The 27,975-nt window shown below is 39.5% G+C and overlaps 1 long non-coding RNA gene across 4 annotated transcripts; it reads right to left on the bottom strand.

Annotated features, from left to right (window-relative positions):
• Nucleotides 1–804: 804 nt before the first annotated feature.
• Nucleotides 805–17,142, bottom strand: LOC135295227 (uncharacterized). 4 transcript variants are annotated; one of them, XR_010357257.1, is made up of 4 exons: nt 13,369–17,142; nt 7,364–7,792; nt 5,488–5,604; nt 805–1,292 (listed from the first exon to the last, which is right to left on the bottom strand). It is a non-coding gene; the product is annotated as an uncharacterized LOC135295227 (long non-coding RNA). The 4 variants fall into 4 exon arrangements; XR_010357258.1 differs by having other exon boundaries at nt 5,488–5,601; XR_010357256.1 differs by lacking the exon at nt 7,364–7,792 and having other exon boundaries at nt 5,488–5,601.
• Nucleotides 17,143–27,975: the final 10,833 nt, after the last annotated feature.

Here is a 27,975-nt window from a genome sequence, read left to right as displayed (position 1 = left end):
TATAAATATTTAAATATATGCATACTTCGCAAGGGCAATATGGTTTTGAATACTCACACCTCTGTGCCCTTAATGGTAAGGCATGTTTTGAAATTACTTAGTTAAACACTGAAAATAGTTTGACCTTTGAGTTAAACTAATCTAAGTAGCATTTCAACAAGCAGTAGCACAGACATTCTAGATAATTTATTGAAAATGCCATAGAACTGCAGTGAACTTCAGAAAGTGAAGAAAGGAAGCAGGCATTTTCTTTCTGCGAAGAATGCTGGCTCTCTCAGAAGTTTTAAGAATGTTTTAGTAAGCATGTATTTATGTCACAAATGGATTTGAAAGATCCTGAAAGTAATGAAGCAAGTTCCCATTAAACTGCATGGTATGCTTGTCTTTGAATAATGAACTCATACTGTAGATGAATTATTCAAGATTTCACTGTATTGTATGTATATTGGGTCATAGCATAAGATATGATGTTTGTTTAAAGAGTGCCTCTCTGCATTTATTTGCTAAAAGAAGTTGTCCAATACTTAGCGGGGCTTGGAGGTGGTGTGCCTGGATTCTGCTCCCAGTTCCACCAAGGACAATTCTTCAGCTCCAACTCAGGCTGGAGGTTTTATTGCTCGGTTGGTTTAGTTTCGGTTTTCTTATGTTGTTGCTGTTATTGTTTGTTTTCTCTTTTTGAATCTTTGGTATTTTTTCATCTTTTTGGATGTAAAACTAGAATTTAGTGAATAACAGTGTGTCAGGAGAGTTAAGTTTTGCATAATCCAGATCTTCAAGAATTGTAGATGTTTGGACTCATCTGGTCCCTTTCTCCTTGAATAGAATTGTCTCTTCCCATTGAACTGGACCGCAGCTGAAACAATTTTCTCTGGATCTTTCAGTAATGTAGGTTGTTTCTGAATTATTTAATGTGTTTTGCCTCCACTTAATTTTCCACAAATGCAACAAAATAAAACAAGCCCAAAGACATCTGTAAATTTTTATTAACAATATGATTGTCAGATTTTTGCATTCCTTCTGCATTGTTTGCTTTTTATTACTACTTTTTTAAGTTTTAAATATATGCTAGAAAATTTTTGAATAGGGACCTTGTCTTTTTAGGTCACCAGTGAAAAAGCTAGTATATTCTGGAGCATATTAAAATAATGTTCAAGAATTCGGAATACTTTCTTTACGAGCAAAACTCTGCCCTTCCTCCCCTCCATGAACTCCAAGGCAGATGGGCAACTGCTATGGGGCCAGCTTGCTCCCTTGTTCTGGATGCAGGAGCTGAATGCAGGAACTGGGCAGACCTCAAAAAGAAAGAACAGAGACACAAAAAAGATTGCAAATAAAGAACCACATTCGCAAATATTTCCCTTTCCCCACTTTCCCTACGCCAAAGACAAGAAAACAAACACCAAGCCTGGAACAGGCAATGCAGATGGAATAAAAATGGACACAGTCTCGGGAGCAGCAGAGGGATGGCAGCCTCAGCTCCACACACACAGGACCTGCTCGGGGCAATGCTGCTGCTCCTGGTCTTCCAGAGCCTCTGGATACTTGGCTTTTGAGGACTGCTGGGCTGCTATGTAAAGCAAGGCAACCACTGCCAGTTTAATGGGGCATGGCAACTGAACTCCTGCAGGAGTTATTTGCTGAATAAATTGATGGAAAGATAAGCTCATCTTTCCATACACTCCTCCACGTTTCAGGGGGGCTTCAGGAAGAGTGTTTGCAAATTTGGACCCAAAGACTGTACAATGGCTGCTGTTTTTAGTTTATATGCACTGAAGTTATGCTCAGTAGGCTTAGAACTGATAATTAATTTTTTTTTTCAAGTGGAATTCTTTGAACATACTACATCAGAACAAAAGATGTTTGGAACGAGTGGGCAGAGCTTGTGCAGGCTCTACCATAGAGCCATGAGAAAGAAGCAGAACTCTCTATTATGCACATTCCCCTTAAAACATGAAGAAAGCTGGCAAGTCCTGAACAAACACAAGGAATTTGAAAGCTTAAAAAGAAAGGAAATAGTCAGACACAGTCATTACAGTCTCTGTTCTTTGATTATCTGGATGAGGAGTGCCAGGGATACAGAGTGAATTAAATAAGGATTCTTGTATAGTCATCAAGCCCCTGTATTATCTGCTGCAGAATTCAGTCTGATGTAGGCTGGTTTTTTCCCCAGAGCAGTGAGCTATCCCCCGAAGTCAGTAATAAAGTAATACAGCTTCCTATCTGCTTGTGGTATACCCACAAAGCTTGATCAGACATATACTCCTTGGTATATATGGCTGAGTCTTCATCTCTGTGAAAGCCATTTATCTCTATAAACAACAGTGCTTCATTGCATTCAGAGTGGAGAGAAGCAAGAAAAATCAAATCACATGGAACAAAAACCCAAAAAAACCCCAACAAAAAAACTCCCAAGAAAGCAATATGTCTTACAACAGCTGGGCAGTGAGGGTTATGCCTGTATGTTGGGGTGTTCTCCTGATTCTGTTTCTGACACGCTCTTCTCTGAATGCCCATCAAGCTCACTATGAAATGGACTTGCTGGAGTTTAACCAGAGGAATCTGCTTACTGGAATAGAGTATTTGTGGTTTCTGTGATTTGGCAGCAGCAAACATCTCCCCTGTGCAGCTAGCTGCACAGTGCTGTCCCCAGAGCACCACTCCTGACTCACAAAGCATCATAAGACCAGGTGTCCCACCATGGACATGCCTGGAAGATGACAACGTCTGGCAGTGATAGCCTGGGACAAACAAATACTTTTGGAGCCAATTCATATCAAAACTTGACAGAATAGGCTGATAATATAAAGGATTCCAAAACCAGTGATGTGTACTGCTCATTGTTAAACTTTCAAATTACAAAGACAGCTATTTGCTGTTTTAGCCTCTCTTTCTTTATAACATATGTCCTACCTTTCCAATAAAGAGGGAAAAATAATTTATTAGCTCTCATAGTGGTTCATCAAACTTACTAGTTTTGTGTTTAACTGTGTACAGACAACATGAGCAGCTAATGATGCTTATTATCTCCACAGTCAGAATCTCTTCCTACACAAAGGATTTCTCTGGACCAAGACTGCTCCTAAGTGATCCCAAAATGTGTTTGTATTAGCAGTTTAGTACAGATCAGGAATGTACTCAGGAAGCAAATATTCTGTTCTGTTTACTGTAGTTGCATTCTCAGTGTGAATGAAGTGGTCTTGGAGCACACAAACTACATGTCCCTTCGCTGAACCAAGTGGGTGGGATTCACTCAGTACCCTGTGCAGGGTACAAACCAGAGACAGTCCGAAGTAATATCCCTAAAATGTGTACAGGTTGGCCCTCAGCTGCTGTGTACCCACCATTTCACTCTACAGATGCACTCCAATCACACTGTCAATGCTACTTGTCAATGCAGAGATGCCCTAGACTTCTAAAGGGGACAGTCAAAATCAGCCTGGCACTGAGCCAGATCAGCTATTAGCTTGCTGGCTTTTGCAGCAGTTTGCACTGAGATTAGGAAGAGGTGCCGAGCAGGAAATCTATGACTGCAGTGTGGGTGGTGTTTAAAGCAGCTTTTAGCTTTAGGTTAGATGAGGGTGGTCTCAGTGACTTTTTTGCTTCTAGATAAGATGTGTTGTTCTCTCTTGGTTTGTTTTCTTTTCACACTATGCTCATCATCATTATGTGAAAGGTTGTGTCAGGATACAGCAAGTTCTAGCCAATGCCGACAAAAATGGCAATAAAACCCTCTGTCACAAGCCATCCACTTTGAAACATAGGCAAGGAAGAGCAAGTGTTACAAATATTCTGTCAGAGAGATCATCTGAATGATATAGCTGGATCTGTGACCTTCTTTGACTCACACGGGATCTTTTCTGCTCAATAGGCCACTGAAATAGCTGACTTCTGGCTAGATTTAAATAAGCCACTTGTAAATAATTTTGTCATGTGTACTGGGAGGGAAAAAATCTGGCTAAAATTGATTTTGTTCCTGTACTTTCACAGCATTTTGCCACAAGCCCTCAGTATTGACAGTCTTCCCAGACCTACAGTGAATTCACAGTGGGTGCCCTAAATATCTCATGCCTGCTATTTTCTCTTTTCCTACATGTTCATGTAGAATAAACATTGAAACCATTCCTGTCCTTGAAATATTTGCATTCTGTGGTCTCCAAAAAGTCAAATGTATAAAATTATTATGTGATCAAGCCTGTAAATGATACTTTACTGGCAAGTTAGAGATGGGAATGACAAGTGTCAATTAACAATGTTAATCTGAGTTATGCTGTGTTTGAATCTACTGTAAAGCTTACATTCATTTTAAAGGGTGGGATATTGGGATTATGGAATCCTTTGGTTCAGTCAGCTGTTCCAGTTGAGCTAAGAGTAGTGTAAATGATTATGCCTATCATCTCACACTAGACCATTGTCCTGTTTTTGTGGAAGGATGGGCGCCCTCTGACATGAGCTCTTGTTGGACAGGAGAACAGTGGTGGTCTTTGAGGTGGTGACCCATAGCTGAAAGTAAATGGTTATGACAAATGGTACTCTCTTGAAAAAGGCCAGGGGCTGACAGCCTTGGCAGAATGGCAATGTGGCCAGGCAATGTGTTCAGTGTTGGCTCTGCTTTGAGCAGAAGGTTGGAAGAGAGACTTCCAGAAGTCCCTTCCACTCTGAATAACTCTGTGATGATGTTAACAGGACAGTGAAGAGGAAATATGCTAGAAGTATCTTATGAAAAATAATTTAATGTGACTCTCAGAAGTCACAGACCTTAAACATAAGCAAAATACTGATGTTGATGAAATCAAGAGAGCTGCAGGCAATTACAGCACAAGCGTGAAAGATTGTATTAGGGAATCAGATACATGGTTAAATTGGCAATAACACATTTGTCTCCCTCCTCTTTGATGTCCTTCCTTCTACCTTAATACCCAAACTTGCCAGTGGCACAGTTTGTAGTGGCGACTTCATCCTTGACAAAATTAATAAACTGAAAAGCATTTTTTTTGTTGTGTCCTGTGATTGGCCAGCTTTTTGTTGGTCTTTCAAACTGGGAGACCCAATTGAAACACAGCTTTCAGTGGTTATGATGATTTAAATATCCTTAGCTGGTGCAGCTGCAGAAGAGCATCCCCAGATTGCTCAGTTTCAGTTTGCAATAAAATCTCAGTATCAAAATATCTCAAGCTTGCAATGGTCTGCATGTGGCAGAGCAGAGCTTATTGTGGGCTGAGACATCAATAAGCCCATCAATAAGGTGTTCAGCATGACAAACTAGAACTCCCTCAGAATTTGGGGTAACTCTCCTCTGCAATCCACCATGGAAACATGTTCTTGTGCACCTCAATTCAATAGCAGGTAGAAATCTTGTTTTAAATGGTTGTCTGGCACCTGCCTGCATCATGAGTCACCTTTGATAATGTGTCTTTTTGAGCACTGTTTTCAGACGTATTCATTGCTTGTGTTTCCACTGACAGTGAGTCTGGAACAGAGGGCCCTTACCTGCAGTCTTGCTAATCAAGCATCAGTTTCTAGTGTTTGACAGCAGAATTGGTGGCCATTGCAGAGAGTTCTTCAGTATATTTCTGTGATTTCATGGTGGGTTTTACTGCAGAGCTGCTGAGAAAGGAAAATATTCATTTGCATGCTGCAAAGCATAGGCAAGGAGCCAGATCTGTGCTATTACAATATCTGATCTCTGTAAGGCAAACATCCTTTTGAAAGGAGCTAATGTTTCTGTCTATTCAATTCTGATTCACATTTCAGCACTTTCCTCGTTCAAACACCCTGGGGAAGAGTTAACTGTATTTTTCTCTTCTCCTTTTATCTTTATTCCTGGATTAAGTGAAGAAATTATTGGTTCATGTTACAGCTCTTTTGTCCCCTTGCAGTAAATCATCTGCAATATTTCTTGCTATTGGCATGCTGCATGTCATGTATACCCTGTTCATGTCACATGGAAATAGTTAATTATTTGCATGACAAACATTCAGGTTTTATCTTATGAGTTCTCCCATAGGAGGTACGTATGGTTAATATGCACATATCTTAGAATGAGCTTTCCATCAATAGCAAAATATTGCCATAAAACATTCAATAATAAATGTTCTTGATTATTTTTCCCCTCTGATTATGAAGAAAAATCAAAATAGTTAGTATAGTCATTAGTAGGATCTCAGCACTAATTTTTTATCTGCTGTTCACTTGCTGCCTCTGCTTCACAAACACTTTCCAAAAATCAAATTATAAGAGTCACAAGCTGTAGTCTCTTCTTTCTGAGGGGACATGACTGACTATTAAAAGAACCTTTAATTCTGTGAATACAAATGTTAAAATTATTTTTCTATAAATATCACACAAAATGCAATTCATATTTATCACTTGTATTCCTGCCAGGAAATTTAATTGCTGTTCACAGAGAGCAATTATGGAGAAAAAAATTCATTTAAATATTTAAACATTTCCTATATGTGCTTTTATTTTATGTGAAAAAACACTCCAAACAAAACAAACCTAGACCAAGCCCACAAAACTCTTATAATAGGGAGCACTTTACGTTTATCAACACAAAGGCTAGTCATGTCTTTCTCATCAATCAGTCTGCTCGTGCTTTCTCTAACACAGCAGCTGCCCTCTACCTACACCTGCAGTGTCCGTATGGACCCCCTGCCTTTCCAGATGAACAGGCACAAGAGCTAATTATTCTTGAGGTGATCCTCCACGTAAAGTCTGGGGAGCATTTCAGGAGCCTCTCCCTGCTGAACCAACATTCCCAGCATGCTGAAATGCTGAATAAATAACTTCCCTCCAAAATCAATGCATGCTATATACTGCTCCTTCATTTAAATAATATCTTTTTTATCCCAGGGCTTTGGGGTTAGAGTTCTGTAATGTGAAGGCAAGTTATCCCTGCATGCTTTCTGGCTTCAATTGCAGCCCAGGCTATTCAGGAATCTTTTTCTTCCAAATACTTCTGCTTGGTCCCACTGTGGCTTCACTGACAAATTCTGTGCTCTGTGAGTGACAGCCCACAGCAGCATCAGGTGTGAACTTAAGGCCTTTCCAGCCAGGCCTTCCTTCCCAGGGGAGGCCAAAGGTTTTCCTGCTGCAAACCCTCTCGGGTGGTACCTGCTGAGGGAGCACCACCTGTGCCTGGGGAGGATGGGGTTCAGGAGGCTCTGAGCTCCGGGGCTGGGGTTTGCCTGTTCTTACCCCACCCTCAGCCATGCCTTTCAGCGCTGCGGGAGGGGCTGTACAACAGCTGTGCCTCACAAGCTCAGCTTCCCAGGGCAGCAGCTTCCAGATTAAAGGCTTCAACAGTTCTTTTATGGTGCTTCAGCAAGAACCTTTTGCAGGAGGTGCAGCTGCTTCTAAATACCTGTGGTTCCACAGGTACAGCTTAGCAAAGACGTCAGAGTTTCACAGCATGCCTGGGGTTTTACCGACATCCTGTCATCAGTCCCTGGGATCTGAAGGGGGGGCAAAAGGCTGCATTTCATTACACGTTTGTATTTCAAACGAGACTTAGTTTTCTTTTACCTCAACAGTACAGCACTAATGTTTTGTAAAGGTTGATATATTGAAGCTGGAACAGCGCAGCTCAATGGATGCTAATGAGCTTTAAACAAATGGAAAAGACATATGAGTGCTTGCCGAGTTCCAGCCTTGGCCAGCTGCAGCAGGTAGCAGGGGAGGTTGCTAGTGGGATACAAATAAGTAGCATCAGTCCTCTCCAGAGAAATTGCTCAACATCCCCGCACATACTGACACAGGAAAATATCTCTCCAGCTGTCAATCTTTCAGACTCCTACAAGAGGAAAAAAATTGCTGTGGTTTGTTGTGACTACTTATCAGTTTAACTGAGTTTTATAACCAAATATTTTACTCACATAGAAAAAAAAATTCAACAGTCAAATACAACAAAGAATTGAAAAAAATGCATGTGGTACTAGGAAAACGGTATCCTTTTCTGTAAAATCATAAGCAAAGGCAGGGAGAAAAAACTCATGCTTTTTTAATTTTGAAATTTGCAATTTATTTATTTCTAAATAGTTATGGTTGCTTTGAAAGGATACCTTAAAACATAAGGAAGGTATGCATCCTTTCCAGGACTTGCAATTTTATTCCATGCTGAAGGTTATGAATACTTTTTTCTGTGCAACATATTGAGCTAGTCAGGAAGAGAATTAAAAAAAAAAAAAGTAAGCAGTATTGAGCAGTCAGTGTATTCCTGAGCATCTCTGTAGGAGGATAGGAGGAAAGGTTTCTTATAAATTAGTATACTTCAACTCTAAGAAGCTTTCTCCCTGATTCATATGGGTCAAAAAAGTTCCTCTCTTGAAAACCATTTAGAAAATTCAAAGGTAATCCAATTCTAGGCTTTCTGCCATCCAGGTGCTTGTACTCAGCAGGAAAAAAAAATCTCCTTAATCCTTTTCTGTTTTTATAATTACTTGTTTTTCCTCTGCCCGGCAGTTCTTCTGTTGAACACGAAAGTTGCCATATCCAATTATACCTTTTTGTCCTTGCTTATAAAATCTTCATGTCTCCTTAGTTATATATTAACACAAGATTAATCACTTGATCAATCTCAGGGATTTTTTTCTCATCTGGCACAGTGACAGCCACCAGCCATTTGGTGGCATGCTCTCAGGGTTTTTGTGCAGCCAATGTATGTGTGTGACTGCATGGGGGAAAAAAGAGGGTGAACTAGAGAGAAAGAAAAAGCAAGAACACCAGCATCACATTTAGCATGGTAAATGCCATGGCATTTTGGAGAGACCAGCTTCCACATGTGATCATCTAATAGCTTCTGATCCATGTTGTTGTGCATTTCACTGTTTATGTAAGAGAGGCTGACAGGAAGGGCACTTCTTGGCAGTTAATGATCACTGTCATTGACCAAGCCAATCAGTCAGTAACTGGAAATATCTGACCTTTATGGCTTTCTTCCTTTGATGATTCTCTTTAATCATATATTTTTTTAACCTTTCCTGTTGGATCTAAAACTGTGTACTTTGATATTAATTCAATGTGCCATACTAGAATGAAAAGATTTTTCTTTCTCAGACTATTCCTGACAGTTATTGTAACCAAAAGGAAAGCAAGATTTGTTTCTGAAAGCTCCATCATATTTACACTGCTTTCTAATGTTTTCCTTTACCTCCCTTGCCTTTACTGGAGCTGCTATCACTTTGTACTGTCCACTGCATATTATCTTCAGAGTTCATCTCAGAAAATGCTCTGAATTTGTCAATGATTGTTTGCCTAAGATCTGCTACAAGATGAGTATTTTAACCTAGGGGATTTAAAGGCTTCCAAAATTGACTTTCTCTGACAAAAAATACACTGTTTGATGAAGACTGTAGCCTTTCTTTGGGAAAATATTATTAACAAAATATTAGTTTTCAGATTAATTGGGGTTTATTTGGAAAGCTATTGTGAGTTCAAATGTTGGGATGAACAGAAGTCAATTTACTAGAATGTATCATATTCATAATGCTCTGAAAAGAACTTTGCTTTCCAAGCCATCTTGTGAATAGTTGCATTTATTACAGCAAATACTGGCCAGTATACTTCTGGCTAGGGAGAAACATTCTGATTTATTTAGGCACAGATGAATACAAAGCAGAACCTCAGATTTATGAAGTGTGGTATCATCTAACAATTTTCTTTGAAATCATGGCTAGCCAGTGAAGTGCTGAAGGCCATGTTTGACTTGGTGGCCCTCAGTGAGCAGAGAGCTGGAATCGAGCAGGGGTGCTGCTGCTCTGACCTGCTGGAGCCCTGGAGCAATGGCTTTGCTCCCCATGATTGAGGCTTGGAAACACACTGGCTGTGCAGCCAAGTACAGCAGACATGGGGCAAGTTCAGCTCAGTGGCCAAATTAATTTCCATGGTCATATTTTGTTTTGTCTTCTGGTTAAGCCTATTTGATGTATAGCATAACAGACACTGCAATACACAAGGAAAAGGAAAAGTCCAAGGACACTGAACTGGACACTTTGCAAAGGGAGAGCAGCACAACTCCAATGATTTCAGTGGGCATTCCCATTAACATAGTGACTCTAGCTGGAAAGATGCAAGAAGGTTAATGTTTGTTAATGTATTCTAGTCTTTTTTGGTGAAGCTGAGCGACACTCTGTCCTGCCCAGTGTGAAATCTCTGTATTTGACTCATGTCATGGAAAAGGTTAGAGTCATTAGGAACTGTACTTTTCAGCAATAGACTTTCTGTATTACAGCATTGAGGTAAGTTTGGACATATTTCTAGTATTTCTAAAATGATGTGAAAGTTACTCCTTGATGTTTTGTGAATTATTGTTTGTGAAGTGTTTGTTGAAATTACTATGCTTCAGTGAATTGGTGAAAAATTACCTATCCCTGAACACCTGAGATACTACTGTAATTGTCTATACCTACAAAAATGCGATATTGGTATAGAACTCCATGAGCATTATGTCCACGACAGTGGGCTCTCATTTCTGGCACCAAGCAGACAATAAGCAAAACGAACTGATGTTCAAAATGCCAGGATTCACTTCCATAAATTCACAAAACAAAGACCTGTATCTTGTCACCATGCAGATCCAGGGGATGCATAGGGTTACCAAGCAAAACCCTGCCTTGTTTTGCTTGGTAACCCTATGCATCCCCTGACTTCACTGGTGACAATTATCATGACATTGTGAAGTGCCCTGAGACCAGCTGCTGAAAAATGCCATCCCTGAGATGCTGCTAAATAACCCCACAAAGCCAGCCTCCCCCCTGTGAGGGAGAGAAATTTGTGCTGTGCCTGGGTAAGGGGACGCTGGGGAGTGAGCTCTGGTTTGCAACTCAGCTAATTAAACATTAATGAAGTCCTTTCAAAAGAGGGAGCTTTGCTTCACATGTCTGAATGCCTAAATCCAATCTGTAAATGTTTGTTTTCCCCATTTTAGCTTTTTAATTTATTCCTCAATTTTGTAACCTCTGAAATGATAATAAAATGTACTAGATTTGAAATAGAAGTCTCCAAACAGTATTTTGGCAATCTGTTAGGAGCTGGAATACATATGGATTACTCCTTAAATCTAAATTATTGGCACTCAGGAGAGATTATTTCCATGTATTTTGTTTTATTGTGTAATATTTTGCAGCTATGGCTGCAGTGCTGTTATTAACTTGCAATCGTTCTAAACGCGGGTAGATGATAAGATCATTTACTGTGTAAAATTTAGGCCTCCAAAGTAAGACAGTGCTAATCAGTTGAGCCATAGGAGTTCCAGCTGCTCACCCTCTCCAAAGATTTGACCCCTACTGTATTGGAAAAGTCTCAACAGAATTTTAGTTTGTAACTGGAAACAGTTGGTAGAATATATATTTTTCTTGACTAGCTATAATAGAGATAAGATACTGAAAACATTGTCACAGCACAGGATGATTTTAATTTATACAGAGAAATTCATGACAGGAAAACAGTCTTTCCAGATGCAAAGATGGTTTTGCATACTGCAAACATGCTTTCAACCATTTGGAAATAAGTATTTTTCTCCATTGAAGTTAATTCCTTTTCGCATTAATTTCTTAAGTATCTTTAAAAATAAGGCAGCTCTCTATGCTAAATGACAGCTGGCCTTGGTGAAAGATAATTTTGCAGCTTGGGCATTCAGGAGATAGGGTGTTGCCACAGTCACTCTTGGTCCTCAGGCAAGTGATTCTATTGGATTTCTTGCCTGTAAAGTGAGATAAGTCGTCCCCTCATAGCTAAGGTAGGATTTTCCTTCCTTTTTTTCTCTCTCTCCACATCTTTGTACTTTAGATGGATTTGAATTTATTCACTTAGGAAAAAAAAAAGAAAACCAATGCTTGCTCAAGAAGCACATAAACTGACTTAATCAAAAAAAATCTTGAGAATTGCAAAGTCTAGCACCAGTTTCCACAGGGAGGAGAAGAGGACAGACAGAGTCACTCACAGGTGGTCACTCACTGAAAGCTGTGAAGATGTTTTTTCTGGGCAGTTGGAACCTGGCTGAGAGATGTCTTTCACCAGAGCCTTTCTGAGCCCAGCTCCAGCCACCACTGATGCAGGTGGCACTTACTGCTCACACAGCTTCCCCAGCTGATCTGGGCTGCTTGTAGCTTGAATTATGAAGGGCTATGTCATTCCAGAGTTGTATAAATATAGATTGCCACTGTAACCACATATACAACAAACACCAGATTTCTTAGGTAGGTCAGTGACCAAGATGGAAGCAGACTTGCCAGTTCTAAGTCCTGCATTTAGCATGCAACAGAACCTCTTCCCCCAGACACTCAAAATATTTGATTTCAAAGTATAAAAATGTATTACTTTTGCTGAGTTATGTCTATTGGGGGCTCATTTAATGCACTTTTACTGTCCTAGCCCAATTGATTCAGACATAACTGAAATAAAAATGTTATTTGGAGAAGCAGGTGAATGTTATGCAAAACCAGAAGAATGCCATTCAGAACTTTAGTTCCTACTAACCTACACAAAAATGCTGCAGGGAGTGTTCAGCTTATTTTCTCAAACTATCAGTTATGGCTTAGGTTTCAGACTTTAAGTCAATGACAGCAGTTAATTCAAATAACAATCAGAACAGCCATTTGGAGGTGAAGTGATTTTAACTTCTCACCATTAATACATCCTGTGCTAGCAGAACATGCAATGGAGGAACTGCTCCCTTCAAACAGTAAGCATTTGTGTTTGTTTGATATGTTTACAGACTGATATTAGTAGTTTTCTTTATAAGAAAAATAATTAAAAAATATATAGCATGAATTGCAACTGAAGAGCAAGTGGCCTTACAAAAAATACAGGAAAACAACACAGGGACATTTTCACATACTTAAAGCAACAAAGAATGACTTGTCCAAGCATCCTGTCAGCTCTTCAAAATGAAATTCACATGATCAGACATCCATGCACACAATCAGGCATCCATGCACGCTGTGGTATGTGTTCTTTGCACATTTTTGTCAGTCTCATCCACTGAGCAGCTTGCTCAATAAAGACAAAAAAAAATATCCAAATTATAAGTTTTCCTTATGCTTTTGATAAAGCTGTTACATTATCTATATTATCAACATTTTCAGCAACATCACACCAGTTTGAGATCTTGTCAGAGCTTACAAAAGTAGCTGAGCCAGGTCTTATTGGCAGGGAGATGGCAAACTTCCAGCAGCTCCCAGGTGCTGCAGAGTTCAGCAGCAATTAAAGGTGTGCCACTCTGCCTCTGAGCCAAGACCATGATAGCATGTGAAAACTCAGAACAAAGCTATGAATATCCTGTCAGCTTTTGGAAACAATGTCAAACTGAAGTTCTGGCTACATGTGGTCATTAAAAATCCCTTCAAGCAATTGGAAAATATCATTCAATACCTCCTTTATCCTGGACGGGTGCCACTCAGGTTTACTCCCTCATCTGGCAGCTGATGTTCCCTCTGCGGCCTCCTGTGAGCGTGGTGGTCTCACTTTATGGGCAGGGATGGTGGATGGGAGCTCTTTTTCATGCATGGCTTTCATTCTCTGCATGCCCACTGTGACAGTGTGCTCTTCAGCTTGCCTGAGAATTCCATCAATGGGAGAATGTGGTTAAAGTTAACATGAGGCAAATGGCTAACCTCATTACTTGAGAAGCATTGTCACACAGGAGTTTTGGGGCATATTCTAAACATTTACATGTAAAACCTGTTTACCATTCCACTCAACCACTTCAGGATTGACTACCTCTTACAGTTAAGACCCTTAGTGTTTTCCAGAGATCTTTTAGAACATTCGAAGTTTACCATGTTCTGAGCATGCTAACATTCCTGCCCCCTGCAGGCTGGACTGAAAGTCAAACAGAATCACAGAAATATCTAAGTTGGAAAAGACCTGTACAATCATTGAGCCCAACCCTTAACCCAGCACTGCCATGTCCACCACTAAATCATGTCCCTCAGTGCCACGTGTACACATCTTTCTAATACCACCAGGGGTGGTGACTCAACCACTTTCCTGTGTAGGCTATTCCAATGCCTGGCTACCATTTCTGTGAAGAAAATTTTCCTAATACCCAACCTGAATGTCCCTTTCTGCAACCTGAGGCCATTTCCTCTCATCCTGTCACTTGTTATCTGGGAGAAGAGACTGACCCCCTGCCTCACTACAACCTCATTTCAGGTAGTTGTGGTGGTCCCCCTGAGGCTCCTTTTCTCCTGGCTAAGCTTCCTCAGCACTCCTGATAGGACTTGTGCTCCCAACCTGTCACCAGCTCCTCTGCCCTACTTTGGACATGCTCCAGCATATCAGCATCTTTCTTGTAGCGAGGGGCCCAAAACTGAGGACTGGCTCTGAGGTGTGGCCTCACCAGAGCTGAGGGCAGTGGGATGATCACTGTCCCAGTCCTGCTGGCCACACCATTTCTGACACAAGCCATGCTGGTAGAACAGCATACACAATTTGCTTTGACATACACAACTATCAGTATCCACAGTCACAGAAATGAAGCATTGTTTGTCTCCTGACTGCCAAACTAGATAACTGCATAGCTGTACCTACAGCATGGGAAGTGAAAGGTGTGAATGGTAAATGCCCTGAGGTCTCTAAATTACCTAAAACATTCTTTCAGTAACTGTAAGATGGCTTGGTCTCACCAACTGCAATACAACTTACACTGTGGATCCAGTTAAAAAACTGGGGTTTGGCATTTTCCAGTGCAATATAGCCCCAAATTTGTTCTCATCCTGGATTTTGCATAATAAATAAAGCTGTCACTGGCTTCTGAATATATATATATAGTGCTGATTCAGAGCTCAAGGTCAGTCTATGTTAAAGAGGAAAAAAGGAGACCTTTATGTCTACATTGTTGGGGAAAAATATTTAAAATAACATCTCTTCAAAGCTATACAACTATTTTAGGCATGTGGTGTGATTCTTGGGGCTGTCCTGTGCAGGATCAGGAGTTAGACTTCAATGATCCTTGTGAGTCACTTCCAGCTCATGGTATTCTAAGATTTTATGATTTTAGAAGTTACAAAAAATTGAGATCAAGCAGTCAGCAAAGTAGTTCTGAAATTGTCAAGGGCAAAAAAAAAAAAAAATCTATCACCATAATCTATTTGCACTTCATTATCTGGGTATCATCACTGAATTCTTAGATTCAGACAGCTAGAAGTCCAGAAATAATGGGATAAAATAAAAAAGGAACAAATATTTGGACTGGAATACAATATTTTTTCCCTAAGTTATTTTGAAACTGATGTGGAACAAATTGCTACCTGCGTTCTTTTCAGTCATACCAATAATAAACCCATAAATAAATACAAAACTGAAGAGAAACACTGCTTTCCACAGCTCCTGCCCTTGATCCCTGCAAATACCAGGAATCACTCTAGTTGTCTTCCACATGGTCTGATTAAAAGTTTTTTGAAATTCTTTTTCACAGCCTTAGTGTTTTGAAAATGTTGTTATCCTCAGTTCTTTTCAAGAGACAGAGGTCTCCAGAGAGCCATTCATCTCATCCTAAGATAGGCATCTAAGACAGGTCAGCAAATGGTGTTCTGAAGATGATTCTATTAACTATAAAGGGAGAGCAGACTCAGATATCCAACTTTTAGAAGTCTGTAATTAGACAGGATGATTTTCACTCATCAAGGTACTTTTAGACAACTTTTTTTCCTCTTAAGATATAAAATCTCAACTTTTTAAACTAGAAAAATACACTACCCCCTTACTAATTTTAAAATTCTGCATATAGTAAGATGGACTTTATTCTTCTGCACTCTGGACAAACTTTTAAGCCTTTCTTTTTTCCCCCACTTGAAATGCCAGCATACTATAGGGACATTGCTCTCTCTGTATTTCTAGGTGCAACTCAAATCAAAAGTGTTTGAAAACTCGTGAAGAATGTTGTACTTGTCACATTTTCAGCTCAGGTTCAGAGACTTCCAGTTCATGTATGATTCAAAGGTTCATCTAAATATTAGGATGCCTGTCCAAAATAAATGAAATTCCAGATACTTGAGATTCACCTGTCATTGAGGATAATGTTCCATAAAGAAAGCCCCAATTATTTCAGTAGCAATAAAATACTGAGAATAACAGTAGTAAAAATGGCACCTGCTGAATTTACAATGATGCAAAGCTATGAGCTACCAGGAAGATGAACAAGGAAGGTGGGAGACATTTTCCATTATTCATACTAGGAGCTATACCCTGCTCCTTGCAGAGAACATACCCATCCTATGCAGTTTGCCAGAGTCAGATACTGTCCACCCCAAACAATTGCATGTGTCAGTTCAAATTGCTCATTGAACGGTGACACCTCACTCATTTCATGCTCCTCACCCTTTTCTCTGTATCACTCCTTTGTTGTGACCCTTTCTGTCAGAGATGTTAGTTTTAGAGCCAGCATGAGATTAACTGCATAATGCTCCTCTTTCAAGCCTGCCTTTGCTTTATCTCCATCCAGCTGAGCTGGACACCGGGATGCACCGAGCCCCCCCGGGAATGGCTGCAGCTCCCTGTAGCCTGTTTGCATAACAGCTCACTCCTCTTTCTAACATGACCACAGTAAGGCCACATTGTTTCCAGAAATAAAACAGATTAATTCTAAACCTACTGCAGAGCCAGGATAATAATTATCTTTTTTTAAACCATGTGTTTAACCATTTCTGAGGAGTCTAAAATTTAGGAATCTAAAATAGAGCTAGACATTTGTGTGTATGTTATTCTTGTTCAAGGAAAAATCCTCATCTGGGTTTACCAGGGGTTTAAGTTTTCTCCCCTCAGTTTAATAAAATACATTCAGAAGAAAAAAAATCAAAATCAGAAGACTGCATCACTATTTGTTAGTCTCCTCAAAACAAACATATTTAGGATTTTCCCTCAGTCTGTCCACTATTTTTCCAGCCAACCATTACTCAAAGATACGTTTACCTTCTTTCAAGGAACAGTCATTACTACATTTTTCCATGAAAGCTTATATCTACTCTCTTTTCTGATTAACCAGCTAATTGACACCTTTTATGAGGAGGGGTTTTTTCCAAGTTTTTCCCCTTCATGTTTATTCTCTGCACAAGGCATTGATTTTTTCATGTTTCTGCTATCCCAGGCAGTTCTGACTTCTTCCCTTCAAGCTACACTGTAATAAAACAGGACAAATGCTGCAGTATTCTCTCCTTAAAAGAGGGTAAGATTTTAACATGGATGGTGTTTATAAATAAAATTCACCTATCGTAACTTTATGCCTCTATAAACTTTATAGAAACTCTATAAAGTTTCTAGTAATTTAAGTCATTGCAAACTGACCATTTACATTCCCTACGGTCTTCAGACAGAAGCTTCCAGAGAGTAATTCATCCCCTGCTAAGATGCGTGTTCAAGGCAGGCACCTGCTGAAGATACTGGCTCCTATCTCATCCATTAAATAAACACAGAGCCTTGATGGTCTGGCAAAACCAAGACATGTATGGTTTGGCAGGGTTGATTTGCAGGAGTGTTTAACATGGAAATTAAAGCAATCACAGTGGAATGAGTTCCGAGTGATTACAAAATTCTTTCCCCCCCAATTTCTGTGCCCTTTTGGAAAGATAGTGGTAGCTTTGATTGTGCATCACCCATTGACACCCTGCCTATATACCTAAGAAACATATATTTATTACAGTGATATAATGTTGCTAACTACTGCTTAATATCCATGTCTTGCTGGGGAGGGAGCAAAGAAGAAAAGGAAGAGTTATTTTATCTCACTCTTAAATGTACTTCAACATATAAACTTTATCCTTTCTTGAATAAATTTAAATACATCAACTTTCCCAAAGTTTGAAACTGCAAGCATTCTAAAGCAATTTTTCACATAACTCACACAGATATCAAAACTGTGATAAATATCAGTTCACCTACAAATAGCATCCTCCTGAACCTATGTTGAACGAGAAAGTATCAATAGATTTGGGACTTAAAGCTCCTAATGAACCTGGTAAGTTTATCCTAAATATAAGTTTATTTCTACTTTTGTAGAATAGTATAAACTCGCGCAGATGAGAAGTACACAAGGTAGGTTGAGTGATTTTTTTTGCCATATGTATTTACTGCACTGGGTCTTGATGGCATCTTTCTTCTGCCTCTCACAGTAGACGTAAAGCAGGTGATGCAAACTTAAAAGCCTCCTGAAACAGCAGGACCCACTTATCCCATGCCTGCCTGTGATGTTGTCAAAGCATTTCCTAATCTCCATCCCTGTTGCCTTTGGACAACTGTATGCAAGATTGAAGCTAAGAGAAGGAAAGTATCTTCTAAATAATATTAGTGGGTGGAACTTTTGCACCATTTGATTAAAGGGGACTCTTTACTTTTAGGCCAGCAAGCAAGGAATAGAGTAATTTTAGCATGTAGTATTTTCAAAAGTTTAATTTGATTCTGAAAATTGAATTGTTGTAGCACAGTATAGAAATATTGAGGGAACTACTGGTCTTTTACTGAAATAAGTTTTGGCTCTTGACAGTGATCTGTATATAGATTATGGCATGAGAAAAACTATTGGGAATTAATCTGATAATATGAGGGGAATCAGATGGGACTCAACATGACAAGAGATGCCTCCAGTTGTCTCTCCAAAATGGCTCCTGCATTTTTAACTTGTGGTGAGCTCTTTTTTAAATTAGTGCTTTATCCCCAGGAAAACTAAATTGCCAGGAAACCTGAATTTATGATGAGCCAATCTAAAGATCATGTAGTCTCAGCCCACTGTAACCATGTTTTCTATCCCTAAGTAGCAATTCAGCCTTTCTGCTATTCAGAAATAAATGAGCATTTTTATCTGCTTGTGTGCAGAATTTATGAAGCATACAGGAAAAGTCCCAGCTCACAACATTATTTACTTAGTGCTGCAAGGGGAGTTCCCTGGCAGCAAAGAAGAGCTGTGATACGACATGTTCTTAATATTTCTCTCTCCCCATCCTTGTTATGTGCCCTGCAGTACTATGAGAGAAGCTCTCATACCCGTGCTGGGAAATAATCACATCTGGGTGCCTCCCTAGAGAGCCTGTACATTAATGCCCACAGCATGGGGAACAAATAGGAGGAATTGAGGGCTATGATCTCACTGGAGTCACAGAAATGTGGTAGGATTCTTCACACAACTGGAGAATTTTGATGGATGGAGACAGACTTTTTGGTAAGGGTGTCAAAAAGGGTGAATTATGGTGTATGTGAGGGAGCAGCAGAGATGGATGGATCTCTGCTGTGGGATAGGCGGTAAAAGGGCTCAGAGCCTGTGTGTCAGGATAGGGGACAAAATGGCACAGGTGATGTTGTGGGTGTCTGCTACAAACTGCCCGGTCAGAAAGAAGGGGATAAAGTCTTCCGAGAACTGGAAAAAGCCTCATGTTCACTGGCCCTGCTCCTCATGGGGAATTAGAATCTTGGTGGTATCTTCTGGTGTGCTTTGACTGAGTAGATAATGATGGAGCTGCTTTGCTCATGTCTTTCTTACAAACAAAGAAGGGCCATTTGGGGATCTGAGGCTGTGAGCACCCTTGGCTGCAGTGATTATGATGACTGGAGCTCAGAAGATGAAATGGAGGGAACAAGGCAAAATTAGGATTATGAACCTGAACTATAGCAGAGGAGATTTTAGCCTTTTTCATAGATCAGCTTGGAAGAATGCCATGCAATATGTCCCTGGAGAAAAGAGGGGTCAGGGAGAGCTAGTTCATTATCAAGGATCACTTTCTCCATCCTCAGGGGTGGTCCACACTAATGAGCAGGAAATCAAGCAGAAGCAGCAGGAGGCCTGCACGGATAAACAAGGAGCTCCTGACTCAACTTAGAAATTAAAGGGAAACATACAGGAAGGGGAAGCAGGAATTTCAATGACATTTATGAGAAAACTCATCAAACATCAACAGTCTCAGTTTCCTAAAGAAAACTTGGTAGGGGACAGGACAAGGAATTCTAGTTACAGAGAGCAGGAAAATCAATGCAGTCTATGCATTTCATATGGCATTACCTATGGATCTAAGCAGGTTTAATTCTAACATGGGACCTATCAAACAGAGAGCAACTTTTACAGAATGAGAGACTTATCATCCATTGGGACAAAAAATGATCTGTGTTGCTGGTATTTTAGATGACGTATCATAATTTTCCCAGTGCCTTTATAAGGATATTGAAAGAAAAGAGTGATTGATGTAGAACTGGAGGGTCTTCATATCTTTGGCAAGTAAGACAAAGCAGGCCATCAGCCCTCTGATTGCATTTCATACGGTGGATATTTTCCAGCTCAGTGCTTAACCATTAACTTCTCAAGGTAAAATGACTACTCGGAGCAGTGAATATATTGAACATTGTAGAAAGACACAGGAACCTTTAAATGGGCAAGAGTGGGTCATCCATCACTCCAGCCAATGGTGTGCCTATTCCAAAGTCTGTCTGCCTGATATTCAGCTGGAAGGAGTCCATGAGCCAGGTGGTAAATAAGTTGGCTGTGCACAAGCACAAATCAAAAGTGGTGTGAGGGCAGAGGTGATGGAATAATGGTAAACAGCATCTAAAAAAGTTTTAAAAATTTGCATTACTAAGTCTGCATTCTCAAAGTGCTCATTTTTTCCCCCATTTCTTTTAATATAGAACTGAATATCTACAACTTCACTGATGCCTGGGGCCAGCAATCTATGGAGAGAGTCTGGTACTCAAAATACAAAAACCTATCTTCATTTTGCAAAATTTCTGACCAGACACAGTGAAAAATAGCAAATAGAGTCAATAAAAAATACATATACTTTAGCACTTCCCTGATCTGCAAGGAAAATTTACGGGCTTCAGTTTAAAAGATGGTGCAGAAGAATTTCTTGGACTAAAAAACTTGAAAAAGAGGATTGTTTATATGTTCCTTGAAGAGATAACCACTTCTGTTTCATATAAATATATATACCTATAAATACACACACACAATGATTTATGAAGGTGATATAGTTAGGCAGTATTACAGTAAGAAGCAGTGATCAATGCACCACAAAGACACAAAGTTATGTGCTAATGGGTTTTTGATGTTGCTGGAAAAAAACCCAGGAGTGATAATATTAGCCAGATGATTCAAAAAATGTATTAAAAATAACACTAATGAAAGGTCAAAACATTGCAAAAGGAACATTGCAAAGCTCTTGGAAAGAGTTCTGGGACTCTCAAGGCCTCAGATGACTCTTGGGGATTATCAAGAAGGATCAGTTTTACCCATCCTTGAGTACATGAAAAGAGTAAAATAGCTTTGCTGCCCACATTCACAGTGTATTTTTTAAGGTCAAGTAGAATCAGAAAATGTTAGGGGACTGCAGAAACACACCTTTCAAAACAGACTTAAGAGCTTCCCAACTTCAAAACTGTTATTAGCAGCAACATTCACCATGCTGTAAATCACAATTCCATCCACGGTATTCCTTACTTTCAGACTTAGTGTGTCCAGAACTAGTAGATAAATTCCTCTCAGACACAGATATTTAGATTTCCCAAAACTAATAAACTGAGGTCTGCAGTGTACATCTAATGTACTCAATGCTCTTATGTTTTTTTAGCAGCAAATTCACATCAAGTCTCACACCTTTCAACCACTCTGATTTATCAGACACTGCCATTAAATTATTAAGTGTTTAGAGATCTACATGTGATACAGACTAATGCCATAATTTATCAATCTTTAAACCAACGAAGGAACTAATTGGAATTGCTGTCTTTACAGTAAGAATAATCCAAACCCTGGCTAAGCAGCACAATCCTAGAATAATAGAGAACTATTGTGTAGTGAGTATGCTCATATCCCTGTAACAGCAGTTTTATTACAGTCTTCCTTTAGGCATTTGTTTGAATTATTTGACAGTAAATATGAAGAGGGATAAGTGGCTGAAAGTATACATAAAGTATTTTCTTGCAATATTACTCGCAATATTACTCACAATATTACTCTCCTCTGATGTCTGTCTTTATCTGGCGAATTTAAAATTTCACTTTTTATATTATTTTGATTAATTTATAGAAAGCTTTTTGATACACTAAAATATAACAAAAATTCACAATGTTACAATAATAAGCTTAAATTTAAAGGATATTATATTTTTAGTGTTTTTAAATCACCTTGGTCTAAAACAAATTTGCAATGAGACATCTGTCTAATCATCTTCTTACAGTTACAGAGACAAAAAATAAAAATAATCCCAGTGACTCCAACTGCTTTTCTTACAAATTATCCTATAATTTGAAGAAAAACAATGAAACTGTACATAAAGCTGGGATTTTGGAAATTTTTGTGTTCTTACTGAGGCAATTGACTGTCAAAGCCAACTCCTGAAAATGTGTATTGTTCAGTAAATTTTTATTTCATTCACAGTAGGATGGTGTGAAAAATATCAGCCATGGAAAATAACAGTCAGAGTCTACAGAGATCTTATAACAATGTCAAAACAAAACATCTTTCATGTAAATTATGATAGCAACAAAATATAAATTATGAAGTGAATGGAGAAACTCTTAATCAATTAATATAGAATATAGATTTTTTTTTGTCTCTGTTGTATCAGCATATAACTTTAATAAATGCTATTTCTAGCCTTAAATTGGCATGCAGTTACCAGTCCACTGCTTCTGGAACAAATAAGCTCCAGAAGATTACCCGTAATGTTTGAAATTCAGCCTGGGTATTTCAGGAGGGAAACTGACTTGGATCCTTCACCTCAAAAGTCTTATATTTATTCCTGCAAGTTGCAGAACAATTCAAAGTAAGCAGAGTGATAAAAGCAGTGAAATCTCATTTTCCTGAAAGCTTTTACTGTTCTTATTGCAGTGTGTTAGTCTGGTGTTCTTAGTCCAGTGTGCTTTGAAGTTAATTGTAAATTGGAAGGTTTTCAGGTAGATGCTAAGGATGTCTGCATAGGGCTGTAGCAGCATATGCCCTTTTTGGTGAACCTTTTAATCACCAGATACACAATTAATGCATACAAACTCATAAAAGCTGCAGACTAAATGAGTGAAGTCACAAAATCAATTATAGAATAATAACATTTTTTTTTTTCCTTTTAAAAAACTTATGGCCTACTGTCACCCTTTCCTTTTAAGACTTATACCAACACCCTTAGCACCTCAAAGCCATCATGATAAAATGAATTTGAAAAATCTGTTTCATATTGCTTCCTCAATCTGCTGAGTTTCTGTCCACCCCAGTGACCTAAAATTTCTGACTGTCAGATTCCAAACCCTGCATAGTGATCACTTATGATTTCAGATGAATAACACAGAACTAGAAACATATACTGTACCTCAAATAGGGTGTAAAATTCTGTAAAATGTTTGTGTCTAGTTCTGGCGACAGGTAAGATACAATGGCTATATGCCTGCATTGCTCTGATGGAGAGACAAAATATTTTTGTATTTTGGAGGGCTTTACACTTGTATGAATATTATTTTCCCTTTCATTCTAAGGACTATTCTTTGTAACTAGGCAACCATGCTATAGAGCATTATAGTATAATATTTTTAATTCTCTAAAAATGATATAGTTATTTGTCCACATTGTTCTCTAAATTTTTCTGTAATGCTGCAAAAACAGACAAATCATGGGTTTGTGCCTTTGCACTTTATTGCCTTTAATGATTATATTTACCTATACTGTGGGTGATCTTCAGAGCTTATTTCTGCCTTCATTCCTTGTTAGCAATTACCAGTCATTCCTTTTTCCACTCTGTGGGAGTGGATCCAAACCAAAAATATGATCAATTGTTCCTCTGTCCCAATGATTCTTTTGTGCAGGACTCTGTGGTGCTCAGCTTGGCCATTGCTCCTTTTCATCTACAAGGTCATGACTGTTTTAAGCTCTCTTGGCACCAGTGAGCATCACAACTCTTAACTTGGTGATTTCTCATCTAAGCAGTACTAAGGGCTTGCTTTGAGTTTTCCCACTCAAAGTGGGACAAAATTGAGATTTAAGTGAGAATTTCTGTACCATATTTATTGCAAAAGATAAAGATACTGTCAGGCTTCTAATAACAGAATTTGCATCTGTTCCTCTACATTATGAATTTCATTATGAAGCAGTCAACCAAAAATTGCAGAGGATTAATCAGCAGCAGAGGACAGCAGGGTTTTGCAGTCTCTAGCGGAAAGAGCAGAGTGGGATGAACCTGGATGTGTGGAATCATCATGGTATGAATGTAATATTGCAGTTACCTCTGGCATTCCTGTCTCTTCCTTGTCTTGGACGCCTCACAGCTAAGACCAAGAAGCCTTCACTGAGGAGTATGGCTGTCCACTTATTTTGATAGATGGTCTTGGGATGAGTGTGACTTCAACTTTGCACTGTGCATCCTTATGCAAAAAGCCTGTCCATTCAAAGTGTTATTTTTGACATTAAAAAATCCTTTAATGTGGGCAGTCATTTAAACCCTGGTGACATGACTCTTAATTACAAGAGAATCAAGATTATACCAAATTACACTGAAATACAATACACAATTTGTGGTGGATATTTAGCTTTGTGCTTCAGAGTTCATACACATCCTCATTTGGGCACAGGGATGGGATTGTGTGCCACAATATAAGAAAGATATAAAGCTATTAGAGAGTGTCCAAAGGAGGGCAACAAACATGGTGAGGAGCCTTGAGAGGAAGCTGTATGAGGAGCAGCTGAGGTCACTTGGTCTATTCAGCCTGGAGAAGAGACTGAGGGCAGACCTCACTGCAGTTACAATCTCCTCATGAGGGGAAGAGGAAGGGCAGGCACTGATCTCTTCTCTCTGGTGACTGGTGACAGGACCCAAGGGAATGGCCTGAAGTTGTGTCAGGGGAGTTTTAGGTTGTATATCAGGAAAATGTTCTTCCCCCAGAGGGTGGTTGGGCACTGGAAAAGGCTTCCCAGGGAAGTGGTCACAGCATCAAGCCTGACAGAGTTCAAGAAGCATTTGGCCAATCGTGTTGGACACGTGTGACTCTTGAACATGGTCCTGCACAGGGCCAGGAGCTGGACTTGATGATCTTTGTAGGTCCCTCCCAATCCAGCATATTTTGTAATTTAGTATAACTATTTATTTTAACACAGCTGAGAGGACCACAGATCTCTATTCCTTTCTCTTTACTCTGGTGAATGGTGCAAGCTTACCTTGACACAGACACTACCTGAGATATCCAATTCAGGAGCACAAGCGGTGGTGCAGACATGAAACCCCACCTCTAAATTCTCCCACTCCTCCCCCTAAAAAAAACCAGTCAGACCTTAGACGGACAGAACTGCCCTCAGAAAATGCTTGCAGTCAGTCTCCACTGACTTCACAGGGAGAACGGCTCACAAGTTGTAAGGTGACTTTCAGGTAAGCAGAATTTGTTCCTCTCAAATGCAAACGTCTTAAGCAGGAAGTTGATGGGTGTAGTCATGACCCCTACAGTGTGGTTCTATTAATCTTCCCACTTCAATGGCTGTTTGACAATTTGGCCATTCATCTGGCAGAGACATAGGAGAAATGGACCCTGGAGGACAGCCAGCATTATGGAGTTGGCCTGATGGATAAACAGAACAATTATTCAAGTGTACGATCTGATAAAACTAAATATGTATTTTTAATTTTATGTGTTTCAAAACTTCCAATATCCTGACATGTTTTCAAACTGTGCTAAGCCAATAGAGTCTTGAGGAATTGTTACACCAGATGTTGTGCATCTCTCTCCTAGATGTGTTTCTGGAGGCAGTCTGAAAAGACTGGGTTCTCATGGCTGGGGTTGACTTGGCTTGGAATTTCATGGGCATCTGATTTATTTCCCCTAAGTGTATGTTGTGCTTTTTTTAAGAGGGACCTCTTGGAGGAAGGGGAGGTTGTTCCTTCCCCAAGGGGCACTGAGTGTGCTCAAAGAGAGAAGGTTCAGGAGACTGCAGGATGCACAGAAAAAGTAAGTTATAGAATGGGGCCTGGACATCATGCATGGTTTGGTTTAGAAGACAATAGCAAAAATTACAGAGCAGGCCAGCAGGCTTTGGAGGTAAAGGGAGGAATTTCTAGAGGACTACAGCAGACAAAGCAGAATTTCCATGCAATCAGAAATCTGTAAATCATGGACTACCCTTCAAAACACATTGGATTTGTAACAACTCTGTAGAGAATTCAATTTCTCTTTATGTCTTCTTTTTAAAAGCTAAGATTTTAAATTTCAGTTTTCATTCAGACAAAACTTTTATTTCTGAGTAATGTAGTGCAGATATGCAATAACCTAACTTTGAAAGAATCATCCAGGGGAAAAAGTGCTTTGGCATATTGTAAACAAATAACTGTACTAATCTCAGCAGAGAAATACAAGAAGACTTTATCAGGACATTTATATCATCTTAAAACCACTCATAAGGTACTCACTGGACTGATTTAAATCTGCAGTCACAGAAGTATTTCATGGAACATAAAGCGAGCAGCCCCTTTCCTCACCTCCTTCTTGCCGCTCCACTGCAAGTAAAAGGAAAAATCTCATATAGCTCTGTGTTCCTTGCTGCATGAAGCCAGCAAGCTTCCTGACAGCTTCACTGATATTATTCTGGCTGCTAAGCTCCAACACAGTTCTGAACTCCAGGCATTTTATGAGGCCTGCTGTGATTTGAAAATACCAACCCCCGATGTTTACATGGAACAAGTCCTGATTTTTTGAATTTGACTAAAATTCCATTCACCTGCAGCTACAGAAACTAAAGCAATAGGTTGGGCAGTGGGAACAATTTTCCCATGGGCTTTGTGGAAATTGTGTTATGTTTCTTTTTTTTGCAAGAGCTAGGAATATCTGCTAAGTATGTTACTGCTCTTTCATTAAATGGAATCACTTTTAATTCCTTTCTTATTATTGCATTTGGATGTAAAATGCATATTGGTAGAAGATCTGGGTGCACATTACAAAATTTAGATCAGAATTAGGCAACCATTTCTGTGACAACCCCCACATAGCACCAAAATAGCTGCTCTGAAAAGAAGTGATATGAGGCACATGATTAAATGTCAGTGAATTCTAAAGACTGTTTCTACTAGGGAGCACAAAGAAAGTGATCTTGCATTGTGCTCTAAAATGTCTCTACCCTGTAAGCTGATCTGCACAGACTGATGGTTCTTATGCTGTGTGTTGGCTCTTTGACTCCTTTTTGACTCCAGAAGGTGTGCATGTCCATTTGTGTGATCAAGGTGCACGATCTAGGCTGAACAGCCTGCCCTGGGGAATGCTCTGCAGTCCATCTCTTTGCTTTCAACCTCAGGGCGCAGCATACTGCAGAGGGGGAAGGGAAAAACATGCCTGAGGTAATAAGTATGGAGATGAAACAGGTTATAAATTTCACCAGACTAGAAATGGTAGCCAAAGAAGTGAGTCCAGGTGTGAAGCTCTCTTGTCAATGTTTGTTGATGATCTGGACAAACAGATTTCCTTTAGCAGAAAACATGGCACAAGAACACACTTCACCTTCACAGGTTACTCAGGCACATGACAGGCCACTTGCTGATGGGGACTGGAAGGCTGGTTTTCTATTTCTTCCTAACTGAAAGCATTAGGCTTGTACATTGTAGTAAATAGTTTTCTAAATGCACTGCATTTACAGAATAACTTTCATCAACTACAGTACATTTCTGAATATTGCACACACTTTCTTAAGAAACTTATGTGAACTTTATGGCATGTTTTTGTCCCTTTCAGCTTTGCAGTCCCTGCTGGTCTTTCCACATACCATATTCCCAAGATAGTTACTCTCCAGTACTTACTGTTATGACACATTCATTTTCTGTTCTAGAAGCACTAGAGAGCCTGAACAGAAATCAAAATCCTTAGTGACGCTCACCAGCGGTCACTTGAATAAAGAGAAGCGTCTTGAGCACGCAAAACTCCTTATCATGTTACTCAGCATGCTGAGCAAGTACCTTACTGTACATTTGACTGCAGACAGATTGGCAGTCTTCTCTTCTGCCTGGAAAAAACAACATTCTTAATGCAAGCCACATGAAACAGTTG

The sequence above is a fragment of the Passer domesticus genome, chromosome 2 (genome assembly GCF_036417665.1).
Source record: "Passer domesticus isolate bPasDom1 chromosome 2, bPasDom1.hap1, whole genome shotgun sequence".
Classification (NCBI taxonomy): domain Eukaryota; kingdom Metazoa; phylum Chordata; class Aves; order Passeriformes; family Passeridae; genus Passer; species Passer domesticus.
Note: the sequence above shows the minus strand (reverse complement) of the source record. Positions and strands in the feature narration are given on the sequence as shown.